Source organism: Bubalus kerabau, chromosome 8 (assembly GCF_029407905.1).
Source record: "Bubalus kerabau isolate K-KA32 ecotype Philippines breed swamp buffalo chromosome 8, PCC_UOA_SB_1v2, whole genome shotgun sequence".
NCBI lineage: Eukaryota > Metazoa > Chordata > Mammalia > Artiodactyla > Bovidae > Bubalus > Bubalus kerabau.
Window position 1 is genome coordinate 55,617,306 of NC_073631.1, and position 26,607 is coordinate 55,643,912.

The 26,607-nt window shown below is 36.9% G+C and overlaps 1 protein-coding gene across 1 annotated transcript in view; it reads left to right on the top strand.

Annotated features, from left to right (window-relative positions):
* The first annotated feature begins 8,473 nt into the window (after window positions 1-8,473).
* TFEC (transcription factor EC) overlaps window positions 8,474-26,607 on the top strand; it is a 94,957-nt gene continuing 76,823 nt past the window's right edge. Inside the window, exon 1 of the mRNA XM_055589470.1 lies at window positions 8,474-8,559. The gene's annotated coding sequence lies outside the window, so the exon portion shown is untranslated. The remainder of the gene's footprint in view (window positions 8,560-26,607) is intronic.

The window sequence follows — 26,607 nt, forward strand, 5'->3', positions numbered from 1 at the left end:
TGTAGTTTTATCATAGTTAAAAATGTCAACCAAATATTATAAATTAAAATAAGAAGTATGCTTTGATGATTTTTTTTTTTGGTATGCATGGGTATTTTTTTCAAACCTCTAAAGGAATTTTAAAAACCCTCCAAATGAAAATAAGAAAAACATTTGTATATGTATACTTTATTTCTGAGCTTATTATGTTTCCAGATTCTATTCTTTTAAAATCTAATACAGTTATGTAAAGTTTAAAAATAAAATAAAATTAAAAAAAAATTTATAATGTTGTTATAAGTATTATAGTTTCCTCAGGAAAACTTTATGTTTTTTTATAGCAAAACATGAAGTTGCAGTGTCTCATATTTTTGCACTCCTTTGAAAGATGACAGTTCTTTCCTTGAGGGTAGATTCTGGAAGGTGTTTTTGACATAGATCTTAAAAAATATAATAATAATACTGATAAACACACATATATTCATTCAGAGAGTTTTATTTTAGTTTTTATCTCCCCAAATCATGATAATCAAAATTATCATCTCCATCTTTCTGCCAATCCACTTCCTCCTTATTCCTTATTCCTGTAACTGCTCTCTTTTCTTATTTGTATTTATAATGAGTTTCAGAATATAGCTCATAGCTTTTGTTTGAAGGACTGGATTTAGTTCTTAGTGATATTATAGAAGGACTAAATTTTACTAAAGAGTGATTCCCTGGGGAAAAAAAATGTTGATAAGTTAGTCTATTAGAAGAGTTTTATAGTCACTGGTCCTAATGACAAATATTCCAGTTCTCTCAATATATGGAAGGATTGCAAGTTAATTTCCTTGAAGTAGACATGATCACTGACAGCTTTGGTCAATGAATGATAAACAGAAGTGATGGATGTCACTTCCTGTAGAAGCTTTAAGAACATGCATATGGTTCACTGCAGTTTGCCTGCCTCAGTGGTTTTGAAAGCATATATGGAGATGGAACCTCCATTATTCTTTTACCCCTATTACCCAGGGATTGAACCCAGGTCTCCCGCATTGCAGGCGGATTCTTTACCAGCTCAGCCATAAGGGAAGCCCAAGAATACTGAGGTGGGTAGCCTATCTCTTCTCCAGTGGATCTTCCCGACCCAGGAATCCAACGGCGGTCTCCTGCATAGCAGGTGGATTCTTTACCAGCTGAGCTACGAGGGAAGCCCCTTCTATTATCCTGGGTTCCTAAGTAACTGTATGTAACAGAGTCCTCCTTATTCACCCCTCCTCTTTCCTAAGTCCACGTGCCTGCTAAGTTGCTTCAGTTGTGTCCTAGTCTTTGCGACCCCATGGACTGTAGCCTATCAGGCTTCTCTGTCCATGGGATTCTTCAGGCAAGATTACTGGAGTGGGTTGCCATACCCACTACAGCCTCAATCCACAGAGTATAAATTAATGTTTTGTTTTTAACACTCTGGAGTTATTTGTTACCACAGCATATCTTTCCTCCTTGTCTGCTGCTGCTAAGTCACTTCAGTCGTGTCTGACTCTGTGCAACCCCATAGACGGCAGCCCACCAGGCTCCCCCTGTCCCTGGGATTCTACAGGCAAGAACACTGGAGTGGGTTGCCATTTCCTTCTCCAATGCATGAAAGTGAAAAGTGAAAGTGAAGTCGCTCAGTCGTGTCCGACTCTTAGTGACCCCATGGACTGCAGCCTACCAGGTTCCTCCGTCCATGGGATTTTCCAGGCAAGAGTACTGGAGTGGGCGGCCATTGCCTTCTCCACTTCCCTTGTCTAGCAGACAGCAACTGTACAGTTTTTGCAGACTGTAAAAGAATCGTCGTTTCTCTTGTCTCTAGGGAGCTGCAGTGTCAATCATGGGAAATACCATCTCATTTGGAACTCCCGGCAATGGCACCCCACTCCAGTACTCTTGCCTGGAAAATCCCATGGATGGAGGAGCCTGGTGGGCTGCAGTCCATGGGGTCACACAGAGTCAGACACGACAGAAGTGACTTAGCAGCAGCAGCAGCAGCATTACAAAGGAAGAAGCTTTATACTTTTACTTATTTCATGGATAATAAATACATTGTCTTGTCTGAGTATAGATTAGATGGTAGCCTCCATGGAATATTTTTGATTTCTGGAATTTTATATATATTCTTCCCTTCCCAATTTTGAATTTATCTTCCCTCTTCACCTTAAGGATTTATTACCTTCTAAATGCAAATCTTTGGAGAAAGAGAATATTTTAAGTCTTATTAGTCATTTACACCTTGGTGGATAAAGTACATAATGAAATAAGAAGAGAGTTTCCTAAAAATAGTTTTAGATGGTGGCAAAGTAGGGAGATGATAAGGGATCATGGCACCTATCTGGCAAAAGGGAGAAAAGAGATTGCATGTTCAAGACAAATTTTGCCTATTTCATAATTTTTAGAAGAACTGGCTCTTGTTTAATGCTCTAGTGTATGCCAAGATTAAATATAAGCTCTAGAGAAATCTTAAAGCCTTTGGCATCATAGAAGAATTAAATTATATTACTGCCTTAAAAGTTGGTAGAGACCCCTTATTCTTGAAAACTGAATTGTTGGGGACAGAAAAACTTGTGAAAGGCATTTGATTCTCCATTTCTTATGGAGCAATGTTAATCATGCACTTCTGCTGACACTGTGGAATGATGAGTTAATGTTTCTGAAGTTCATTGAAGTAGATGAAGAGCATTTTAGAACTGAAAAAGCACTACTATTACAGTTGTATATTTATACTGATTTTACAGTGTTTCACAACCCATGTGTCTGGTGTGTTTCTTACTAAGGACATCATAACCTTCATCGAATAAAACTTAAATGCAGTTTTAAAAGATATATTAAAAATTTACATATACTACACTTGCTAGTGTGCTAGTGAAGCGATAGAAATCTAGATACATTTCAGTGTTATATTTTAGTGGGATGAATGCCTATATGTTAGGTAGTCTGTAATTCTTATATGATATTGGATTTTAAGATCAGATTTGATATTTAGTGTTTATCTTAAAGTGCTATAAAGGCAAAGTTTGGAGTAATCACATAAAACCAGGGACCATTCACTTTCTAATTTATGCACTTCTCCAAACTGGTAATGAAATCTGACTTTCAAATAATCAATATGAATTATTTGGCAAATGGCTTAATGATAATATTAGTCTCTGTAAAAGGAAATTTTCTATTCATGCTGCTGTGGTTGCTGCTGCTAAGTTGCTTCGGTTGTGTCTGATGCTGTGCGACCCCATAAATGGCAGCCCACCAGGCTCCCCCGTCCCTGGGATTCTCCAGGCAAGAACACTGGAGTGGGTTGCCATTTGATATATAAATCCCAGGTTTATATACTCATATCTGATTTTGTTCGTTTATTTTCTATGGTAATATTGATTCTGAAATTTTTCTCCAAACTTCTTAGGAGAGTTATATCTTTTCTTTGAATTTAGCTTTTTAAAGGAGAAGTTAGATATCTTCAGGGTTTATCAGGCTGGAAGTTTTTCAAAAATTAACAGTTGTCTTAAACTAGGGTACTTGTTGGTAAGAAAATAAGACACTTGTGAACATAATGGTGTATATGAATAAAATCAGTTGCCATTGAAAATAGTTTTTAACCAATAATCTTTTATCTTTGAGACTTCTATGAAAGCAAGCTGAAGTTACAATGAATGCATTTTTCTTTTTCCTTTTCCTTTTTGAAGAGCTAGTATGCTAACTTCTTGTCTGCTTTCTGCTTACTTGTAGAACTATTTTCTGAGTCCATTTCCAAAAAGTACATTAGCTGCCATGTGGCAAACAGAATTTTTTCCCTCTATGATCTATTTATATGTTTTTAACTTAAATATTATTTATTTTAGATATTACCTATTACTTATTGTTACCCTAGTGCCCCCAAATATGTTTGATTTTAGAAACCAAGCATTCTCTACTTTTGTGGCATTTCTCATTTCGATATCCTGTTCCTTCACAAAATCAGGTATAAGAAAAGAACCCATTTATTCTTTACATCATTTTTGTTTGCTATTTCATATATTGCTGTTTTTCTGCCTTTAACTAATTTAAATAGTGGAAAATTTATCTTCCAAATTCTATTTGATTTTTAGTTTCCTTGAGGATAAGGATCACAGCAGCTTGTCTGTGTAGCATACTGCCTGATACATGGTAGACAGTCTGCTGCTGCTGCTGCTAAGTTGCTTCAGTCGTGTCTGACTCTGTGCGACCCCATAGATGGCAGCCCACCAGGCTCCTCTGTCCCTGGGATTCTCCAGGCAAGAATACTGGAGTGGGTTGCCATTTCCTTCTCCAATGCATGCATGCATCCATGCTATGTTGCTTCAGTCGTGTCTGACTCTGTGTGACCCCATGGACAGCAGCCCAACAGGTTCCTCTGTCCACGGGATTCTCCAGGCAAGAATACTGGAGTGGGTTGTCATTTCCTTCTCCAGGTAGACAGCCAGTAGAAGCTTATTAGTGACTAATAAATAAATATAAAAAGTACTGATTTTGATGGAGAAGCTATTGTGAAGAACACAATATTCTTAGTACCTAACATATACTGTCTACAGGACTGTGTGACAGGACTAATTCTAAGTACTTAGAGCATATGCTGTCCATGTTCTGTCTATACTTTCATATACTACTTATCATCTCAGTCTTCCAACCATCTGCAAGGGAAGTTTGTCAGAAGGCTGCCCTCAGCATGACAGATTCTACTTTGCTAAGGTGTAACTTGGGCAGGGTATGCTTGGGATTGAATGTTCCCATGGAGGCAGCTTAAAACCAATGACTAATGGCTTTAGGGGTCTAAATATCCCAGGTCTTTTTCTCCCTGCATGGAATAAGTCTAAGTGTTTTACATAATTTTTAGTGTCATGAAACTAAGAATTACTAATACAAAGAAGAGAATGTTATGATCCAGTTCAGCAATATATTTTCAGGTAAGAAGATAAACAATCAAATCTTGATAATACAGTGTAACAATTATCTACATATTATATGATTAAAAACTATGGAAAAAATCATTTCTTCAGGTTTTTTTTGTTAGTCATTAAAAATATTTCTTTATTAAGAGAGGTTTTAATCTCTATGTGCTCAAATATGTTAGAATTTCTTGATATTTTTCTCTACTCTATGGATTACAAAATAGTCACAATTTGGAGGGTGATTTTTAAAATTTTATATTTGTATCTTTAAGATTTTGAAATTAAATTTTTGGTGTAGTAGAAGTATGGGTCTCTTCTACTTCTATCTCTTTCAATACACTGTTAGCTGTTTACCCTTAAAATATTTATTGAGAAATATGTTTCCTACTGATGTGAAATGCAATCTTCAATATATACTAAATTTCTAAAAATTTAGGTTTGAGTTTTCTATCTACTGTATGTTAGCAGCAAGCTGTTTTAATTCGTGTAGTTTTACAGTATGTTCAGTATCTCATTGGTCAAGTCCTTCTTCACATTATTTTTTATTTTCAAAATATTTTGGCTATGTTTTTCTTTTTTTTTAGTAATAATAATAGAAATACCAATAGAATATAAGTAGAATTTTGATTGATATTATATTGAATTTATAAATTTATTTGGAATTAAAATATACTGACTTTAATACTTATTATATTTAGATGTGTTAAGTTCCATCTTTTCACCCACTCAAGAGCATTTAACTCTAATGTTTCAAAGGACGCTTATAGACCGGAGGTCAGATACAATCTAGAGTTTGAAAAAAAGGAGAGTCTTGCATTAGGACATTCTAAGTAGAAGAAATTCATAGAATTCTTAGTAGTAGGGCTTCCCTGGTAGCTCAGCTGGTAAAGAATCGCCTGCAATGCAGGAGACCCTGGTTCCATTCCTGGATTGGGAAGAGACACTGGAGAAGGATAGGCTACCCATTCCAGTATTCTTGGGTTTTCCTTTTGGCTCAGCTGGTAAAGAATCTGCCTGCAATGCAGGAGACCTGGGTTTGATCCCTGGGTTTGGAAAATCCCCTGGAGAAGGAAAAGGCTACCCACTCCAGTATTCTGGCCTGAAACATTCCATGGACTGTATAGTCCATGGGGTTGCAAAGAGTCCAACAGAGTGACTTTCACTTTTACTTTCAAGTAGAAGGAAGGAAGGAAGTTTATGATGAAGCTTGAAATCCAGATTTAGATTTGGTTGTGAGGACTTTTATATGCTATTCTAGAGGAATGGGAATCGTTTGGGCAGTAGGAAGTTTCTGATGTTTACCACTAAGGAGAATAAACTGATCAAATCTGTGATTTAGAAAGACTAATCATGTGGTTGGGCTCCCCCGGTGGCTCAGAGGGTAAAGAATCCACCTGCAATGCAGGAGACCTGGATTCAACCCCTGGGTTGGAAAGATCCCCTGGAGTAGGGCATGGCAACCCATTCCAGTATTCTGGAGAATCCCCACTGACAGAGGCATCTGGCTACAGTTCATGGGATCACAAAGAGTTGGACATGATAGAGCAACTAAGCACAATCATGTGGTTGGTTCCACTGAAACCCAGTCCTCATGCAGAAGCTATTTTGGGGACTATGAAATCACCTCTTCAACATAAATTCATGTATGATTGAAAGGGGCTTTTATGATTAACATGGAGAAGGCAATGGCACCCCACTCCAGTATTCTTGCCTGGAAAATCCCATGGATGGAGGAGCCTGGTAGGCTGCAGTCCATGGTGTCGCGAAGAGTCCGACACGACTGAGCGACTTCACTTTCAATTTTCACTTTTCATGCATTGGAGAAGGAAATGGCAACTCCCTCCAATGTTCTTGCCTGGAGAATCCCAGGGACGGGGGAGCCTGGTGGGCTGCCGTCTATGGGGTCGCACAGAGTCGGACATGACTGAAGTGACTTAGCAGCTTAGAAGCATGATTAACAAAAGGTGCTTCTCTCATCCCTGTTAGGAACCGTGAACCAGGAACCATGAATGAAGTCCAAATATTTATTTCTTATTCTATCACAGTATCATACAAAGTAGCAAACTATCCCTAAACATTTTGGTGCACAAATTATTTTTAAAATTAAAACTATATTTTAATATAAGTAACAAATATATTTATTATATAAAGTGTAGAAGCTATAGGTAAACAAAAATTTTTTAAATATCTTAAGTGTTCCACTGGAACACCATTAACATATAAGCACCATTAACACATTGGTGGCTTTTGCTTCAGGGGTGTGTATCCATACGTTTCTAACTTTTCAAAAACCAAAATGTATGCCTTTATAGTAATAAAGCTTCAGCACTTATGAATCCCACAAATGTGTTTTAAACTATATTTCAATCTAAAGTCAAAATCTCAGTGTTTCTCTTTCTTAAAAGTGTTTCTTAATTTCCAAAATTAATTTTACTCTGAAATAAGTATTTACTCCTTCCCATCACCTTAAGAGATTTAAATGTATCAGAACACCATCAGAAATTGTAAAATGGCTCAAAAATTATTGATGATGAGAGAACTTTAAAAATTTTTACTCAATAGTTTTGCAGTTCTTCATGGAAGACACAGTGTTGAGACATTGTTATATAGCCTTCACTGTTTGACAAACATAAATGTCAATTTAATTGCATGATTTTTATAAACACAAGGGTAGGAGGAATTTGAATGTAATCTTTGCATGAAACTTCAGTAATTATACTATATGTAATGATGTAACTATTATAAAATAAATGCAAAGTTTCATAGCACGAATTGTAGTGTAGGAACAAAGATGTATCTTTAGATTTTTACTTTCATGTAGGTAACTGATAAAGGAAATGAGACTTCTTTAGATGTTTCTTTTATAAAAGGCAGCGAGTGAGTAACCGGTACTCATGTCTCTTAAAAATATAGATCACATTGGGATGTTAATAATAATAATAATAATAAAAAATTAGAAATCTTGTAAGCTGAATTAAATATCTTCCATCCACACAGGGAGATAAAATATTGCTGTACAAGATTAAAGTTATCCTAGAATTTGAGGGCAAAATCATATGTAAGGAAAATGTGATTATATGAAATATGGGAAAAGTGATGGCCTAAAGCAGAAACTCAAAATCTATTAATACTCTCAACAAAAGTGCAATTCTTAAAAACTGGAAATCAGTGCAGGTTGGTTTGTTGAAGAAATATTAAATGTGAGACTTAATATGATGCAATAAAGATAGGATCTTAGTCTACTTTGATAACAACCATTTACTGCTTGTGCATATTCTGGAAAGAAATGTTGATTATGGGCAATGGGATCAATCAGAGCTTTTATTCTGACCACATTACTGGGGAGTACTTTTGTTGGAGTGCTGTTTCTCAAGTTGGTAGCATATTTCAGATAAAGAAAGGAAGTCCCCAGCGTGAAACTGCTGTGTCATTTCTTCTTCCTTAACTGAAATTCCAACCAAGGTTCAGGAAATGCCCTAATGAGCCACTTCTCTTTTCTCTTTCCTCAACTAAGTGGATTCCAACCAGCCCAAATTATTCATTATTCATGCTTAGGCCGTTTACTTTGGTTGTCTCTTTTAGCATGGTGCTTATATTATGGGAAGAGTGATTATAATTTGTTGCTGTTTGTAAAGGTAATAACACTGATAGAATCCAATCATTGCTGGTAGGTAACCAAACTGACAAGTTAATTTTCTGTACTTTAAACTGTGAAAAAGGAGTCTAATCAATATCTGCTTTACTTTGATATTTGTGGCTTACTGATAATTATAGTTTTATCTTGCATGATCACTGGGTATCAGGATGTTATACTAGTTGAGCTGTGATTTTCTGTAATTTGGGTAAAATATATCTAAAACTCTATTAATGCCTTATTTTAATCAAGATGTAGAAATCACTGTTTTATTTCATAACCAAAGCAATTTCTTCTTTCAGTTTAATATTCTAGAGTATTTACTAAATTGGAACATGATTTGACATTTTATTGCATCTTATATGTTATTTTATGAGTAAATGTTAATTTCTGTTTACATTTTAGCAATATATATTTTATTGGCTTTTAAATGTAAGAAAATATGAGTACTCTTCAGAGCAGAAATAATATCAGATAGTACTTTAGCATATGCTATTTTTCAAGCATCAAAGTTATTCTGTTTTTTTATGAAAATTTGAATCTGAAAAATTTATATAGGAGATGTCAAATATCCCAAAGCAATAACTTTTTATTATAATAGTTTTCAATTACTTTATTAGTCATAGTTTTTAATTGTAATAATTAGCAGAGTTGTAGTAGGGACTGGAAGATTATATATATATTTGTATATATATGCACATAAATAGACATATATTTTGTATATATTTGTTTATATGAATTATAACCCATGCTTTTAGTAACATCTTAAAATGTTTAATTGGGAATAGACATTTTGAAAAGAAAATAAACCTGAGATAATCTTTAATTCATTTTAGATAACTTTTTAGTAACTTATTCACTAGAAATTCATTTAAAGTTAAGAGACTTTAAAATAAACTTCACAATTCTTCCCTATTCAGGCTGTGTCAACAAAACAAAGTGAAGCAGAATATGGAGTTCATTATCAAGATTATTTAGACAATTCTGCTTCACTTCTATTTTAGGTGAATCTGAGTCTAGCTTTACACTTTGAAGTAAATTTTGAATTAATACTAAATCTTTTACTTTTTTGGTAGAAGCTACCTTAAATAGGCCAAATTTTGTAATCTCCAGCTTGAGAATAAAAACTTTTTTTTAGCTATAAACCAGATGGAATAGAGATAATTTTCATGTTGTATATGTCTTTGGTTTGATTACCATTACTTTTCTTAAAAGATTTCTGTTTCATTACGAAGGAGTAGAATATTTCAATGTATGTGTAATTTTGTTGAACTGGAAGTTGCAGCTGATGTCAAAAATGAGACAAACTGAAAAAAGTTCATTCAAAAGCAGCTTAATTTTAAAGACTGTGACACAAGGATTTATTATGTTTTAGACAACCAAAATAATATGAAATATTTAAATCTGATGGAAATTTCTCTTCAGTCCATGGAATATTCCAGACAAGAATATCCTAGCATTAGTGACATTTTCAGAAATTGTAGTAATTTTGAAAGTGGAAATAATTTTTAAAACAATGGTTTGAATAGTTAGAAAGGAGAAATAAGAAAAGGAGAAACTGAAAGAAATAAAATATTCTTATACAATAGTTTCAAATAAACTAATGAAATATGATTCTAAAGAATAGCTATGGATACTAATAAAATAGTAAACATAAATGTGGAAATATAATGGATTCTTTATTAATCAATGTATAAATAAAATTCAATTTTATTTTTCTGAAAATAAATGTACAAAATGAAATTCACTCAACATGCCAGATTCTTCACAGAGGCAAATCTGATTAATTCTTTACAGTAAAAAAATGTTAGATTAAGCAATGGAGTGATAGCAGATCCACAGAAGTGATGTTTACAAATAGCAGATTGCAAAATTTACACTGTTGGCTAAAACAAAACAAGTGAATAGTGAAATGAATAATGCAAAATAGTTGCTCAGGTTTTATTGATTATATTTACCAAGATCAGGAAGAAGAGTCAGTGAAGCATAGATAGCCAAAGATGTATGAGGAAGTGTAAGAATCACAAGTGTTTTTGAAAACATAACCTGTGAAGGGCGACTTTAACAATAGTTTTGTAGAAAAATGAATATTAATAATGTACAAAAATATTCTTAATTTTGGTTAGATATGAATTTCCAGCCTGTTAAGGAATCTGTAAATCAGTGTGTAGGTGTTTGGAGATATACCAAAATTGGCAGACATTTGCTTGTGAGAACTTAGCTGATGATAGATAATTTAGTAATTCCATTAAATTGTATCTATTGGAGCATGGAAATCTTGTCCCATTGCTTATCAGCAAATAAGAACGGTATGCGAATGTATTGTAGGTGGAGCTAGTGGTAAAGAACATGCCAGCCAATGCAGGAGACATGAGAGACGTGGGTTCGATCCCTGGGTCGGGAAGATCCCCTGAAGGAGGATATGACAATATGCTCCAGTATTCTTGCCTGGAAAATCCCATGGACAGAGGAGCCTGGCAGGCTACAGTCCATAGGGTCACAAAGAGTCATACAAGACTGAAGCAACTTAGTACATCTGCTAAACATTAGGAAAATTGAGGAATCTGTGTTATTGAAAAGTGAGATAGTACGATAGATTGTAGAATTTCTTTAGATGACCAGTTTTAAGAACAGATTGGTTAAAAAAAGTAAGTCCTAGGTTCTAATTTTGTTATTGTTCTTAGGATACAGCAAGAGGTTGAGCTTAATGACCTTAAAACCTATTAGGATGCTGTTTTTCTTTTTATCACTTTAAGTTTGAAAGAACATGTGGGTTTCAAAAATAGAACTAAAAAAGGCAGTTGAAGGGAATGAATCTGGGAAAGAGATTGAGTTTTAATTCGAATTCCCTTGTCTCCTTACTTCATTCCTAAGAGTTACCATGGAAGAGTATTTCCAAATCATTTCTTGTCTTTCCTGAAACACTCCTCCTTAGCCAATGTACTGGAACAAATTGTAATTCACCTCTAGCTTCTTCCACTGAGCCAGGAATCCTTCTGTTCCTCCCTTTCTTTATTCTTTCTTTTGCAAACATGTTTCTAATACAGAAGTTTATACATACATGAACAACTAATTTCCGAAAGATATTTAGCTTCCTTAGATGTATTTCCAAGTAAGAATTTGAGCCAGGGTTATCTGTTCAATCAGGCATTTGACTGTATCTCTTTTTACCTCTGCTGGTGAAAACTGGTTCTATCAAACATCTTTCCATACGCTCCAAAAATCTACAGCACTACCTATTTGTCTTGAAAATCTGTCTATAGACAGGTAATGCTCTCAGCTAGTGCTTGCAGGGAATTCCTCAGCAGTTAGGATTTTGACATTCTCTGCTACCTTTGATCTTGTGCAAATTCAAATAGATTTGAACTGAACTACTGAGGTCTGCAACAGAAGTTTTGTCAGTAGAATTTTTACCATTAGATTTTAAGGTCTGATGAACTTTTAGCCTTCTCCTTAGTTAGTCTTAGGCTAAGAAACATCTGATCCTCTAGTCATTCTCTCAAATGTTTTGCTCCATTTTGTCAATCACTTGTCCTCTTCTAAAGCTTCTGATTGTCCTGCACGTATGTAAGGTACTTTTCACATGATGGATGATTTGCTCTTTCCATCAGAGCAGACATGTGAAAAGCATGGCATATTCAGGGGTCTTTGATTAGAGCTTGGAATCATTGTGGGGAATAACATACAGAAGAGCTGGAGAATTAAGGTAGGGGCAGATCATAAGAGCTATGCTTTTAAGGGTTATATGATTTTAACAAGAGTAACTTGATCTGATTGTGTTTTAAGCAAGGTTATCTCTGGCCATTTGGAACACGGATTGGTGGGACAAAAGACCAAAGTCATGTTTTAGATTTTGTTTATAGAGTCCTCCTGTATTTTAAGCCAGCAAGGACAAGTATGTAGGTAATACTTTGTAAAGTGATTGTTTGTACCTCTGGCAAGAACAGAAGACAAGATCTTTGCTAAAAATATGATAGAACTTACTTCATAAGAAAATCAAAGGTGATGAACTGTCCTTTTCCACTGTAGAAGTAACCGCTTAAACTGCACACAAATTAGCTCCCAAATAGGGGGCCAAGCAAATATTTGCAAATGATTCAGTGATTTCTTTGTGGTTGCTTGGTTTAGAGCTGATAGAACACACTGTAAAATAGGAAGTCAGAAGTTCAGCATTTTTAGCTTGCTACTAACTTGCCATGTGACTTTGAATAAGTCTGTGTGTTTGGGAGGGGGGAGTGTTTACTGAATGTTTTAAATTGAATTAACACGTAGCGTGGAGAGTGAATGAAGGGCTGAGGCTGAGCTTGAGTATGAAGGAAGAGGGGTCTGGTGGTGTTAAAGTTTAAATCTCCCATGCTTGAGGGGTAGTTCTAAATTTATTCCAGGGATATCAAACTTAGATTGGTCATGAGAGCTCTAAGATTGGAAATCTAGGTCACAACCCAAAGAGAGGACTTGTCTGCTTCTCCCTATGTGATCCGTAATCTCACATTTATGACAGATTTATAGAGCACAAAACATAATCAGGGGTTACTATCTCATATATCCTCTCCTACGAAAACAGCCTTGGAGGACTCTGCTTTAGGACAGAGCTCTCAGAGCAAAACAAAGTAGAGAAAAAAGCAATTCTGCATAACTTGGCTTTTTGTCATAGGTCATATCTACTTTTCCGTATTTTCCAAAAATATATTGTCAGTTCATTCTCATTTCTATTTGTTTCAGAAGGAGACCTTTCACTAGGTAGTATCTAAATTCATTTAGATTCAGCTCCACTGAACATACCCAGTGAAATATATAACACAACCTTTAACCAATTACTTAAGATATATTTGTCCAAAGACAAAACAAACAGTAAGGACAAAATAACAAGTAAAATATCCCATAATATGCTAGAAGAAGGAAAGAATTTATAAAGTAAATGCATAAGCTCAAATATTAAGACCTCTTCTGAGGGATAAAAGAAAGACAGTAGAATATTAACTATAATACTTCTGCTTGAGTTCAGTCATTGTAGGAGTTTTAGTGAGTATCAAAATCAGATATTGTACATGAAATCATCTCTTCTCTTCCCTAGAGTTATAATCCACTGAGCTTTCATCATATACTAAAGACTTTATCACCTTATTTGAGCCTGATATGGTCTTAAGGCAAGTCCCACTCTTTCCATTGCTGAGAAAAGTGAGGCTTCTGAAGGATAGGTGACTTTCCCAAGGTGATCAGTGGGTAAGTGATGGGGCAGCAACCTGAATCTAATTCTCTATGGGCTTTGTGTGTGTTAGTTGCTCAGTGATGTCTGACTCTTTGCAACCCCATGGACTGTAGTCCACCAGGCTCCTTTGTCCATGGGATTCTCCAGGCAAGACTACTGGAGTGGGTAGCCATTCCCTTCTCCAGGGGATCTTCCCTAAGTAAATTCTATAGTGTTTTCTGGGGAACTTTTAAATTTAAACTTTATATTTGTTGTTCTACTTTACTCATTTTGAACAAGATCCAATCTTTATAGCAGAGAAGGGGAAACAGTTCAAAGGACAAGGATTGGGGGAAATCAGAAATCACAGCTATTTAAGAAGTAGTTTCTAGGCTTAAACATGGATAATGAGGTCTTTGACTGCATTAAATTTGCAAAAATACCAGTTGTAGAGGTAACAAGGGACCAGAATAGATGGCTCTATTTCATAAAAGAAAGGGGCAAAGTGAAGAGACTCATTAATGTTGAAGCAATAGATGGATAACCAGTGACAAATATCACGTAGATATGCTTCAGTTTGGTCAGAGAAAGGTCATTGATTATTTTTGGTTAAACTGGTTCACATAGGCCAGGTTTCCACTAAAAAAGGGAATTAATTGCTTCCATTTCCCACTAATTGCCTCAACATTTCCCTTTGCTTTGTCATTGGAGATTTGGTCAGAGAGGCAAAAAGTCAAAAGTCAGAGTTTGATGGAATCTACATAAAAAGGGAATCTGAGGAGACCAAATTATGGCATTTGGTGTAATAACTATAATGATATTTAGCATTTTTCCCTGGGAGTGCTGTGGATTTTTAGAGACCTTTTCAATCTTTAATCAGACCATAGGGCACATTTAAGAGAGTTCACTGTTTTTATTTCCATCTAGAGAATAAGGCATCACAGAGAGTTGAAATGACCCAGGGCAAGTCTCCTGAGATGTTAATCCTGTATGTTGGATTACAATCTGTATGTTGAGTTTTAGCTGAAAGGCTGGGCTTTCCCCAGACATATCATTCATTCATGTTCCTTCAGAGTTTAGATTTTTTGTACATTATTCTCTGAGGTTACTACTTCTATCAATGACAGAAAAATTACCCAAGAATATGCCATGAAATAGTTTTGATTGCATAGACTTGCTTAGTTTTCAGGCAATTAATTGATTCTTGAGCCATCTTCAATTAATGAGATCTTCTACCTCCTATTTTCTTACTTAATCTTTAAAATCCTTTCTAGCTCTAACTCTTTTGGAATCTGTGTTTTGTCTTCCAGACAGCTTTAAATTTTTTTTTTCTTTTTTTGGAACTCAAAGTAACAGTGTAAAAAGTTGGAGGAACATGGGATCTGGACATGCCAGGTCAGTGTTCAATCATCCTGATTCCTCTATTGTTGTTGTTCAGCGCTAAGTCATGTCCAACTCTTTGCAACCTCATGGACTGTAGCATACCAGGCTTCCCTGTCCTCCATCATTTCCCAGAGTTTACTCAAATTCATGTCCACTGAGTCAGTGATGCTGTCTAACCATCTCATCTTCTGCTGCCCTCTTCTCCTTTTGCCTTCAACCTTACCCAAGATCAGTGTCTTTTCCAATGAGTCAGCTCTTCACATCAGGTGGCCAAAGTACTGGAGCTTCGGCTTCAGCATCAGTACTTCCAATGAACATTCAGGGTTGACTTCATTCAGGATTGACTGATTTGATTTCTGGTTTTCTTCAGAGGTCCAAGAGACAAATGTTTCTCTCTAGGAAGTCCCAAACCCACAGTATCAGCTACTCTTCTTTTCTGGAAGAGCCAGAAATATGTAATTACTCATGAGATATTTATTATACTGTAGGTTCTTAGAAACATGGTCTATTAGAATGAGCATAGATTTTAAAGCAAAATGACTAGGTTTGAAAGCCAGCTTTGTCATAACTAGCTGTGTGATCTCAGAGAGGTCATGTAATTTGACTGAAATTCCATTTCTTCCTATGTAAACCTGATACACCACATTGTGTTTCAGGATTATTAAGTGAGAAAGTTAAGGTAAATCACCCAGCTCAATGCCCACATAGAATGGGCACCTAGAGACTGCAGCCATATACTTATTAACATTGTTATTAGAAATTATAATGATTTTAAATGATAAAATTATTAATTGGGAAATGACTTTTAAAAAAGTAAAGCCCTAGAATAGAAGAAGTCTGCTGTGTACTTAGTCACTCAGTCATGTCTGACTCTTTACAACCCCATGGACTATAGCTCTCCAGGCTCTTCTATCCATGGGGATTCTCTAGATAAGAATACTGGAGTAGGTTGCTATGTCCTCCTCCAGGGGATCTTCCCAACCCAGGGATTGAACCCAGGTCTCTCACATTGCAGGCACATTCTTTACCAGCTGAGCCCACAAGGGAAGCCCAAGAATACTGAAGTGGGTAGTCTATCCCTTCTCCAGATTATCTTCCTGACCCAGGAATCGAACCAGGGTCTCCTGAATTGCAGATAGATTCTTTACCAGCTGAACTAACTGGGAAGCCCATTAAAGTACTAAAAGAAGTCTAGACTTTATAAAAATCTTTTATTTGAATAAGATGCTTTCACAGTTATGGTGAACTTGAGCTGGACCATCTTCTGATCAGACGCTTCTCTACAACAAATTCTCCTTACCTTCCCCCATTGAAAGGGTTTTACTCACATTAAGTCATTTAGTAATCAGAATGATTCTGGAAATTAATTGAGCTTCCCTGGTGGCTCAGAAGGTAAAGAATCTGCCTGCAATGCAGGAGACCTGGGTTCGATCCCTGGGTTGGGAAGATCCCCTGGAGGAGGACATGGCAACCCACTCCAGTATTTTTGCCTGGAAAATCCCCATGGGCAGAGAAGCCTGGTGGGCTACAGTCCATGGGGTTGCAAAGAGTTGGACACAACTGAGTGACTAAGCACAGCACACACACTGTGCCCAGTGTTCAGATAAGAGTAGATCCTCTAAGGCATACAACTTATCAGCACAGTTTTGAAATTAGGTAGGCTGATTCTAAAACTTATAAACCTAACAGCTCCTCTAACACTGCTTTGGAGACATCAGACTGCAGTTCAAGGTTGTCATTTGTGCAAGATGAAAAAGTAAATAACCCTCACCCTCATTTTTAAATTAAGGAGATTCTTGTGTGTGTATGTTAGTCGCTCAGTCATGTCTGACCCTTTGCAACCCCATGGACTATATAGCTCTCTAGGCTCCTCTGCCCATGGAATTCTCCAGGAAAGAATACTGAAGTGGGTTGCCATTCCCTTCTCCAGGAGATCTTCCCAGCCCAGGGAATGAACCCGAGTCTCCTGCATTGTAGGCAGATTCTTTAGGAGATTCTTAAAGCCTATCTTTCATCTGACAGAAATGACTACTTACACCAAGAATCAAAAACTGCTGTCAATAGTGATACCTATGTCACCAAACCCTGCCTTGGATTCTTTCTAAGTGTTTTTATTTAATTTCAAAAGGCACAACCAGCCCATTCCCCTGTCAGAACACATCTCAGTCCTCTAATCAAGAAATGTCAGGAGCTGGGCGTATGGCTTCTTCCTGCTCCCATGGTGCTTTTCCCTTGTCTGCCCCTGCCCTTGCCACCCTCTGGAGCCCTCAGCAGGCCCCATGAGCCTGCTTCCCCAGTGCTGATGTTGGGGTCCAACTCTGAGGAGAGCCCTGATTGTCAAACTGGTTACTCACAACTTTTTTGACTTGTTTCTCTTAAACAATGTAGCTTAATAAAACTCTTCAAATATACAAACAGGGCACACCTACTAACACAGGGAGAGCTAAGACTGTGTTCACAGGGGAAAGCTGGTTTGACTGTTTTGATTAACTTGACTGCTCAAGTCAGTCAAAAAGTAATCACCAGTTAAGCAAACCATTCTGACAGATTTTTGGCCCACTATGACTGCTTATTTGACTGGCTTGCCTGTCATTTTGAAGTGGTCAGATTGACTGGAGACAGTCTAACTGGAAAATTTAACTTTGGAGTACGTGGGTGTCTGTATACCAGAATCTACTTTAAATAACTTTATTTGAAATCTGTACATATTTTCCTGGGACCAGTGAGAGAAGTTTGAAAGTAACACATTGCAGCATTTGACTTTCTAGAGTGAGATGTCTTACTGCTTGCACAGCCTGGCAATATATTTATAGGCTACAAAACAATCACATTTCCCCTATGCAATATAGAATTCAATAAGATTGAAACTCTCCCCTAACTTGGCCAAGTCCTAGTAAGGCATCATATTCTCTTACTCCTCTGAGAGTTGGTGATAGATGTATGACAGCAAAAGACTTCTCAGGTATCAAGTTACCAATTCAGTCATTAGTGACTTGTGGTAAGGCAAAGTTGACCTTGTCACTAATAGTAGCCCTTCTAAGAATTTATGAGAGACAGAAAAAGACAAAACACCAAACAAACCTTTGAGGAGAGGCAAGAGAATCTGATTAACATTATTTGAGCTGCTTTTTAAAAGCAAGCCCCCTTTTATCTATCTTATGTTCCTTTAGGAAATTTACTTGGAAATTAGCTCCCAGGTTTGGGCAAGACAAAAACAACACTATATGGATGGAAATAATGATTGATTTTCACATTATCATGTGGGATTTTATGGGAGAACATAATGAGGTTATTGTCTACTGTAAGCAAAATTTTTTGAAGTCTGGTTTACATTGGTTGAACACCCTAATACATTTTTTTTGAGAATTTGAAATATCCTGTTATTGTTTGAAATACATTCACGTGCTTCTCTTCAGCACTGCTAAAAAAGATCTACTTTTTCTCATGGAAATGTTTTGTGAATGTTCTGGACTTAGGTGCTATCTCACATGCCTTTATTAAATAAGATCAGTGGTAAAATAGCAACGTCTCCTGCTCTTTCTGTTCCCTCATCCCTGTAGCATTTGACTGTTAACCACTTATTTTCCTTGAAATTCTATCCTACTTTGGCTTTATTATATCATTCTACCCTAATTTTCATTATACTTTCTTGAGATTTCTCTAGTCTTCCCTGCCCATTACACGTTCCTCAGGGTCCTTTACCTGGCTTCTATCTTTTTAACTCTAACTCTTTGTTTGGTGTGATTTTAAGTAAAACCCTGATTCAGTGATTTATTCTGAGATGGCCACCAAGTCTGTTTCTGTAAGTGCACAGATCTAGCTATTAACTAGGCCTTCCTCTTGGACACTTTACAGTCACTCTGATTTCATTATGTCTAACACTGAAGTTATCATTTTTCCTTCTAATTGTTTACCTCCACTTTTATTCTTTATTTTGATTAAGTGCCATCTTCTCCACAATTTCTCATTTCAGATGGAAGCATTATAGGTGAAGCATCAAGGTGAATCTTCCTTCTCCTTCACCACATGTATAAATCAATAAGAAATCCTGTACATATTTTTCAAAATTTATCCTCTGTATTATAGATAGTATTTGACCTATCTTTAAAATATCAAATTCTATTGCCATAACTTGGGCCCTCTAGTCTCCTCTCCTGGAGTATTACTAAAAACTCCCAATTGTTCTCCTGTGTCCTGGTCTTTCAATAATCCAGTCTCCATATTTTTGCCTAAGGGATTTTTATGAAATATTAATTGATCATCTTACTAGCCTGCTAAAAGTCCAATATGGCACACCGGGGCTGTCAGTATGAAGCTGAGGGTGGTGTTTGTTCATTTTTATGAAGTGACTTCTGCCCAGTTTTCTATTTTCATCTGTTCTCACCTATACTAAAGTGACTTATCATGCACACATACTATATTCAGATCACATTGAGGAATAAAGAAAGGAAGGGAGGAAGGGGGTAGGAAAGCAACATTTTGCTTTTATAACTTCTGCTATTGGAGCATTTTAATGACATTGATAGGTTAATTAAACATATTAGATTTGGAGAGTTCATGATCTGAGCCACAGTCAGCTCCCGGTCTTGTTTATGTTGACTGTATAGAGTTTCTCCATCTTTGGCTACAAAGAATATAATCAATCTGATTTTGGTGTTGTCCATCTGGTGATGTCCTTGTGTGGAGTCTTCTCTTGTGTTGTTGGAAGAGGGTGTTTTCTATGACCAATGCATTTTCTTGGCAAAACTCTATTAGCTTTTGCCCTGCTTCATTCTGTACTCCAAAGCCAAATTTGCCTATTACTCCAGGTGTTTCTTGACTTCCTACTTTTGCATGGCAGTCCCCTGTAATGAAAAGGACATCTTTTTTGGGTGTTAGTCCTAAAAGGTCTTGTAGGTCTTCATAGAATCCTTCAACTTCAGCTTCTTCAGCATTACTGGTTGGGGCATAGACTTGGATTACCTTGATATTGAATGATTTGCCTTGGAAATGAAGAGAGATCATTTTGTCATTTTTGAGATTGCATCCAAGTACTGCATTTTGAACTCTTTTGTTGACTCTGAGGGCAACTCCATTTCTTCTAAGGGATTCTTGCCCACAGTAGTAGATATAATGGTCATCTGAGTTAAATTCACCCATTCCAGCCCATTTTAGTTCACTGATTCCTAAAATGTCGACGTTCACTCTTGCCATCTCCTGTTTGACCACTTCCAGTTTGCCTTGATTCATGGACCTAACATTCCAGGTTCGTATGCAATATTGCTCTTTACAGCATTGGACCTTGCTTCCATCACCAGTCACATCCATAACTGGGTGTTGTTTTTGCCTTGGCTCCATCTCTTCATTCTTTCTGGAGTTATTTCTCCACTGATCGCCAGCAGCATATTGGGCACCTACTGACCTGTGAAGTTCATCTTTCAGCGTCCTATCTTTTTGCCTTTTCATACTGTTCATGGGGTTCTCAGGGCAAGAATACTGAAGTGGTTTGCCATTCCCTTCTCCAGTGGGCCATATTTTGTCAGAACTCTCCACCATGACCCGTCCGTCTTGGGTGGCCCTACACAGCATGGCTTTTAGTTTCATTGAGTTAGACAAGGTTGTGGTCCATGTGATTAGATTGGTTAGTTTCCTGTGATTGTGGTTTTCAATCTGCTGCCCTCTGATCAATTTATTTCAGTTCAGTTGCTCAGTCATGTCCCACTCTTTGTGATCCCATGAACCACAGCAGGCCAGGCCTCCCTGTTCATCACCAACTCCCCGGGTGCACTCAAACTCATATCGGTGATGCCATCTAACTGTCTCGTCCTCTGTCGTCCCCTTCTCCTCCTGCCTTCAATTTTTCCCAACATCAGGGTCTTTTCAAATGAGTCAGCTCTTCACATTAGGTGGCCAAAATATTGCAGCTTCAGCTTCAACATCAGTCCTTCCAATGAACACTCAGGACTGATTTCCTTTAGGATGGACTGGTTGGATCTCCTTGCAGTCCAAGGGACTCTCAAGAGTCTTCTCCAATATCACGGTTCAAAAGCATCAGTTCTTCGGTACTCAGCTTTCTTTATAGTCCAACTCTCACAACCATACATGACTACTGGAAAAACCATAGCCTTGACTAGATGGACCTTTGTTGACAAAGTAATGTCTCTGCTTTTTAATATTCTGTCTAGGTTGGTCATAACTTTCCTTCCAAGGAGTAAGAGTCTTTTAATTTCATGGCTGCAATCACCATCTTCAGTTATTTTGGAGCTCAAAAAAATAGTCAGCCACTGTTTCCACTGTTTCCCCAACTATTTGCCATGAAGTGATGGGACCAGATGCCGTGATCTTAGGTTTCTGAATGTTGAGCTTTAAGTGAACTTTTTCACTCTCCTATTTCATTTTCATCAAGAGGTTCTTTAGTTCTTCACTTTCTGCCATAAGGGTAGATAGATTTAAGGGACTAGATCTGATAGACAGAGTGCCTGAGGAACTAATGACGGAGGTTCGTGACATTGTACAGGAGACAGGGATCAAGACCATATGCAAGAAAAAGAAATGCAAAAAGCAAAATGGCTGTCTGAGGAGGCCTTACAAATAGCTGTGAAAAGAAGAGAAATGAAAAGCAAAGGAGAAAAGGAAAGATATACCCATTTGAATGCAGAGTTCCAAAAATAGCAAGGAGAGATAAGAAAGCTTTCCTCAGTGATCAGTGCAAAGAAATAGAGGAAAACAATAGAATAGGAAGGACTAGAGATATATTCAAGAAAATTAGAGATACCAAGGGAACATTTCATGCAAAGATGTGCACAATTAAGGACAGAAATTATGGACCTAACAGAAGCAGAAGATATTAAGAAGAGGTGGAAAGAATACACAGAAGAACTATACAGAAGAGATCTTAATGACCTAGATAACCATAATGATCACTCACCTAGAGCCAGACATCTTACAGTACAAGGTCAAGTGGGCCTTAGAAAGCATCACTATGAACAAAGCTAGTGGAGGTAATGGAATTTCAGTTGAGCTATTTCAAATCCTGAAAGATGATGCTGTGAAAATGCTGCACTCAATATGCCAGCAAATTTGGAAAACTCAGCAGTGGCCACAGGACTGGAAAAGGTCAGTTTTCATTCTAATCCCAAAGAAAGGCAATGCCAAAAAATGCTCACTACTGCACAATTGCACTCATCTTACACACTAGTAAAGTAATGCTCAAAATTCTCCAAGCCAGGCTTCAGCAATACATGAACCATGAATTTCCAGATGTTCAATCTGCTTTTTAAAAAGGCAGAGGAACCAAAGATCAAATTGCCAACATCTGCTGGATCATCGAAAAAGCAAGAGAGTTCCAGAAAAACATATATTTCTGCTTTATTGACTATGCCAAAGCCTTCGTGTGGATCACAATAAACTGTGGAAAATTCTTAAAGAGATGGGAATACCAGACCACCTGACCCGACTCTTGAGAAACCTATATGCAGGTCAGGAAGCAACAGTTAGAAGTGGATATGGAACAACAGACTGGTTTCAAATAGGAAAAGGAGTTCGTCAAGGCTGTATATTGTCACCCTGCTTATTTAACTTCTATGCAGAGTACATCATGAGAAACGCTGGGCTGGAAGAAGCACAAGCTGGAATCAAGATTGCCAGGAGAAATATCAATAACCTCAGATATGCAGATGACATCACCCTTATGGCAGAAAGTGAAGAGGAACTAAAAAGCCTCTTGATGTAAGAGAAAGAAGAGAGTGGAAAAGTTGGCTTAAAACTCAACATTCAGAAAACGAAGATCATGGCATCTGGTCCCATCACTTCATGGGAAATAGATGGGGAAACAGTGGAAACAGTGTCAGACTTTATTTTTTTTTTGAGCTCCAAAATCACTGCAGATGGTGATTGTAGCCATGAAATTAAAAGACGCTTACTCCTTGGAAGGAAAGTTATGACCAACCTAGATAGCATATTGAAAAGCAGAGACATTACTTTGCCAACAAAGGTCCGTCTAGTCAAGGCTATGGTTTTTCCAGTGGTGATGTATGGATGTGAGTTAGACTGTGAAGAAAGCTGAGTACGGAAGAATTGATGCTTTTGAACTGTGGTGTTGGAGAAGACTCTTGAGAGTCCCTTGGACTGCAAGGAGATCCAACCAGTCCATTCTAAAGGAGATCAGTCCTGGGTGTTCTTTGGAGGGAATGATGATGAAGCTGAAACTCCAGGACTTTGGCCACCTCATGCAAAGAGTTGACTCATTGGAAAAGACTCTGATGCTGGGAGGGATTGGGGGCAGGAGGAGAAGGGGACGACAGGGGACGAGATGGCTGGATGGCATCATTGACTCAATGGACTTGAGTCTGTTTGAACTCTGGGAGTTGGTGATGGACAGGGAGGCCTGGCGTGCTGCAATTCATGAGGTCGCAAAGAGTCGGACACAACTGAGCGACTGAACTGAACTGAAAAGTGAATCAAGCTAAGTCCACTAATAGTGGGGAAGCAACTCCAACAGTTCTTCCATTAGAGAATAGAGTCAACTGATTCATATACAAATGTGGGAAACATTTTTTCTAATGCTGGGGGTGGAGTTTTACTATCCTTGTATGCTGATAATAAAAAAAAAATGTAATTGAGAAAATACCCTCCTTGTAATCAAAGGTTTGAAATCAAATTCACTTTTCTGCCTTGTGATTGTGAGCGAATCTGATAACCTGTTTGAGCTTCAGTTTCTTTATCCATAAAATGAGGATCAATTCAGTTGCTCAGTTGTGTCCAACTCTTTGTAACCCCAAGGACTGCAGCATGCCAGGCTTCCCTGTCCATCACCAACTCCCAGAGATTACTCAAACTCTTGTCCGTTGAGTCCGTGATGCCATCTAACCATCTCATCCTTTGTCATCCCCTTCTCCTCCCACCTTCAATCTTTCTCAGCATTAGGGTCTTTTCCAGTGAGTCAGTTCTTTGCATCAGGTGGCCAAAATATTGGAGTTTCAGCTTCAGCATCAGTCCTTCCAATGAATATTCAGGACTGATCTCCTTTAGGATGGACTGGTTGGATCTTCTAGCAGTCCAAAGAACTCTCAAGAGTCTTCTCCAGCACCAAATTTTGAAAGCATCAATTCTTCCCTGCTTAGCTTTCTTTATAGTACAACTCTCACATATGTACATTACTACTGGAAAAACTATAGCTAGAGGGACCTTTGTAGACACAGTAATGTCTCTGCTTTTTAATATGCTGTCTAGGTTGGTCATAGCTTTTCTTCCAAGGGGCAAGCGTCTTTTAATTTGATGGCTACAGTCACCATCTGCAGTGGTTTTGGAGCTCAAGAAAATAAAGTTTCTCACTGTTTCCATTGTTTCCCCATCTATGTGCCATGAAGTGATGGGACCAGATGCCATGATCTTAGTTTTCTGAATGTTGAGTTTTAAGCCAACTTTTTCACTCTGCTCTTTCACTTTCATCAAGATAAAGGTGTTTAATCAAATTATTGGTTTGATTCAACTTGTTTGATTCAACTTGTGACTGTGGCTACTAATATTTTGCATTCTGGGGCTTTCAACTAGTCCATGAGGTCCTGTGAGCAGTCTTCTCAACAAATTAGTATTTTGTGGCTGTATACTTACTATAACATAAAAAATTTAAGTTGGAATTATATTTTTTTGATTCTAACCCTAACCATTCTTCAGTGACAAAGAGAAAGTAAAATTACAACTTTGTTTGAAGGTCTTTCATACATGAGAACACATTTACTTGGGGAATTTGTTTTATGTAAATAATGTAGTAACAGGTGCCTTTAGACCAGAGATCCAAAAATAATTCTATGTACTAGTTATGTAAAACAAAGACAAGATAAATTTTACTTTTTCTCCCCTCCAGAAATACTAGTAGTATCTACAAAAGTTGAATGATGAAATGTACTTATGAAACAGAGCTATTTTCTGCCATTTGTCAATCATAATGAATAATTTTAAAGTCTCATTTTCAATTAGATTATTTTAATATTTAACAACCTAAAATGCCCCAATCATATTCTTTAGAAAATGGTTAGGCTGGAATACTGCAGTTCTAATGATGACATTTTATTATGACAAAAATGACTTCATTAATTGATGACCATATATCAACTCATAAAGTAGATAAGGGATATAAAAAGTTTTCAAGCCTAAGACAATATAAACCAGTCTGAATTATTTAGAATTTCTTTTTAGAAATAGGCATTTATGGTCCTTTTATTCTTACAAAAATACATGTTTATTTATTGTAAATTAATCTTAAAAACTAAGTGGCCTGTGAATTTCTTTTGTAAGGTCTGCATAAGCTGGCAATATATTGATGTTATCCCAAATTGTACCATTAACATATACTAAAAAATAAAAAAAATATAATGCATTTGTAGCAGAATGATACAAGAGATAACAAGTATTATAGGAAAGTTTGGGTTTTTGTTCCAGATATTCCTATTTATGACTTTGGATCTATTTTAGAACATGTAAAATGTTTTTTAAAAAATGCATTGATGACTTTCCAAGATATTTGAAAAACGACCTTTTAAAGAAATCAGTCTTGTTTCTGCCTTATTTTCTGCATCCTTGAAAGAACATTCACAATTTCATAATAAAAATGATATCAAATGTCACTATACAGAGGAAGAAAAATAGTACATTTAAGCATTACATGAGAGCTTTGTTTTAAGTTGAAAGTAACTGAAGTATAAAGCTTCATCTAAATACAACAGTTGATTTCTGAAGAAAAATGTCTTTTGTTTTATAATAGTTTCATTAATATATATCAATGTTTAGGCCTTAATATATTTAGATAAATGTCTTTTTTTTAGAATTTAAAACTTATTTTACTGAATCTAGCTTAAATAATTAACTTGTATATTTTCACATTTACATGAAAAAAATTTAATCGCATGAGAAACTTCTAAAAAGAATATAAACTGGAGTATTGACTTACTTAAATATAGCCATAAACACTAAACTTAAATGTCACAGTTCAGTTCAGTTCAGTTGCTCAGTCGTGTCCGACTCTTTGCGACCCCATGAATCGCAGCACGCCAGGCCTCCCTGTCCATCACCAACTCCCGGAGTTCACTCAGACTCATGTTCCTCGAGTCAGTGATGCCATCCGGCCATCTCATCCTCTGTCGTCCCCTTCTCCTCCTGTCCCCAGTCCCTCCCAGCATCAGAGTCTTTTCCAATGAGTCAACTCTTCGCATGAAGTGGCCAACGTACTGGAGTTTCAGCTTCAGCATCATTCCTTCCAAAGAAATCCCAGGGCTGATCTCCTTCAGAATGGACTGGTTGGATCTCTTTGCAGTCCAAGGGACTCTCAAGAGTCTTCTCCAACACCACAATTCAAAAGCATCAATTCTTCAGCGCTCAGCTTTCTTCACAGTCCAACTTTCACATCCATACATGACCACTAGAAAAACCATAGCCTTGACTAGATGGACCTTTGTTGGCAAAGTAATGTCTCTGCTTTTCAATATGCTGTCTAGGTTGGTCATAACTTTCCTTCCAAGGAGTAAGCGTCTTTT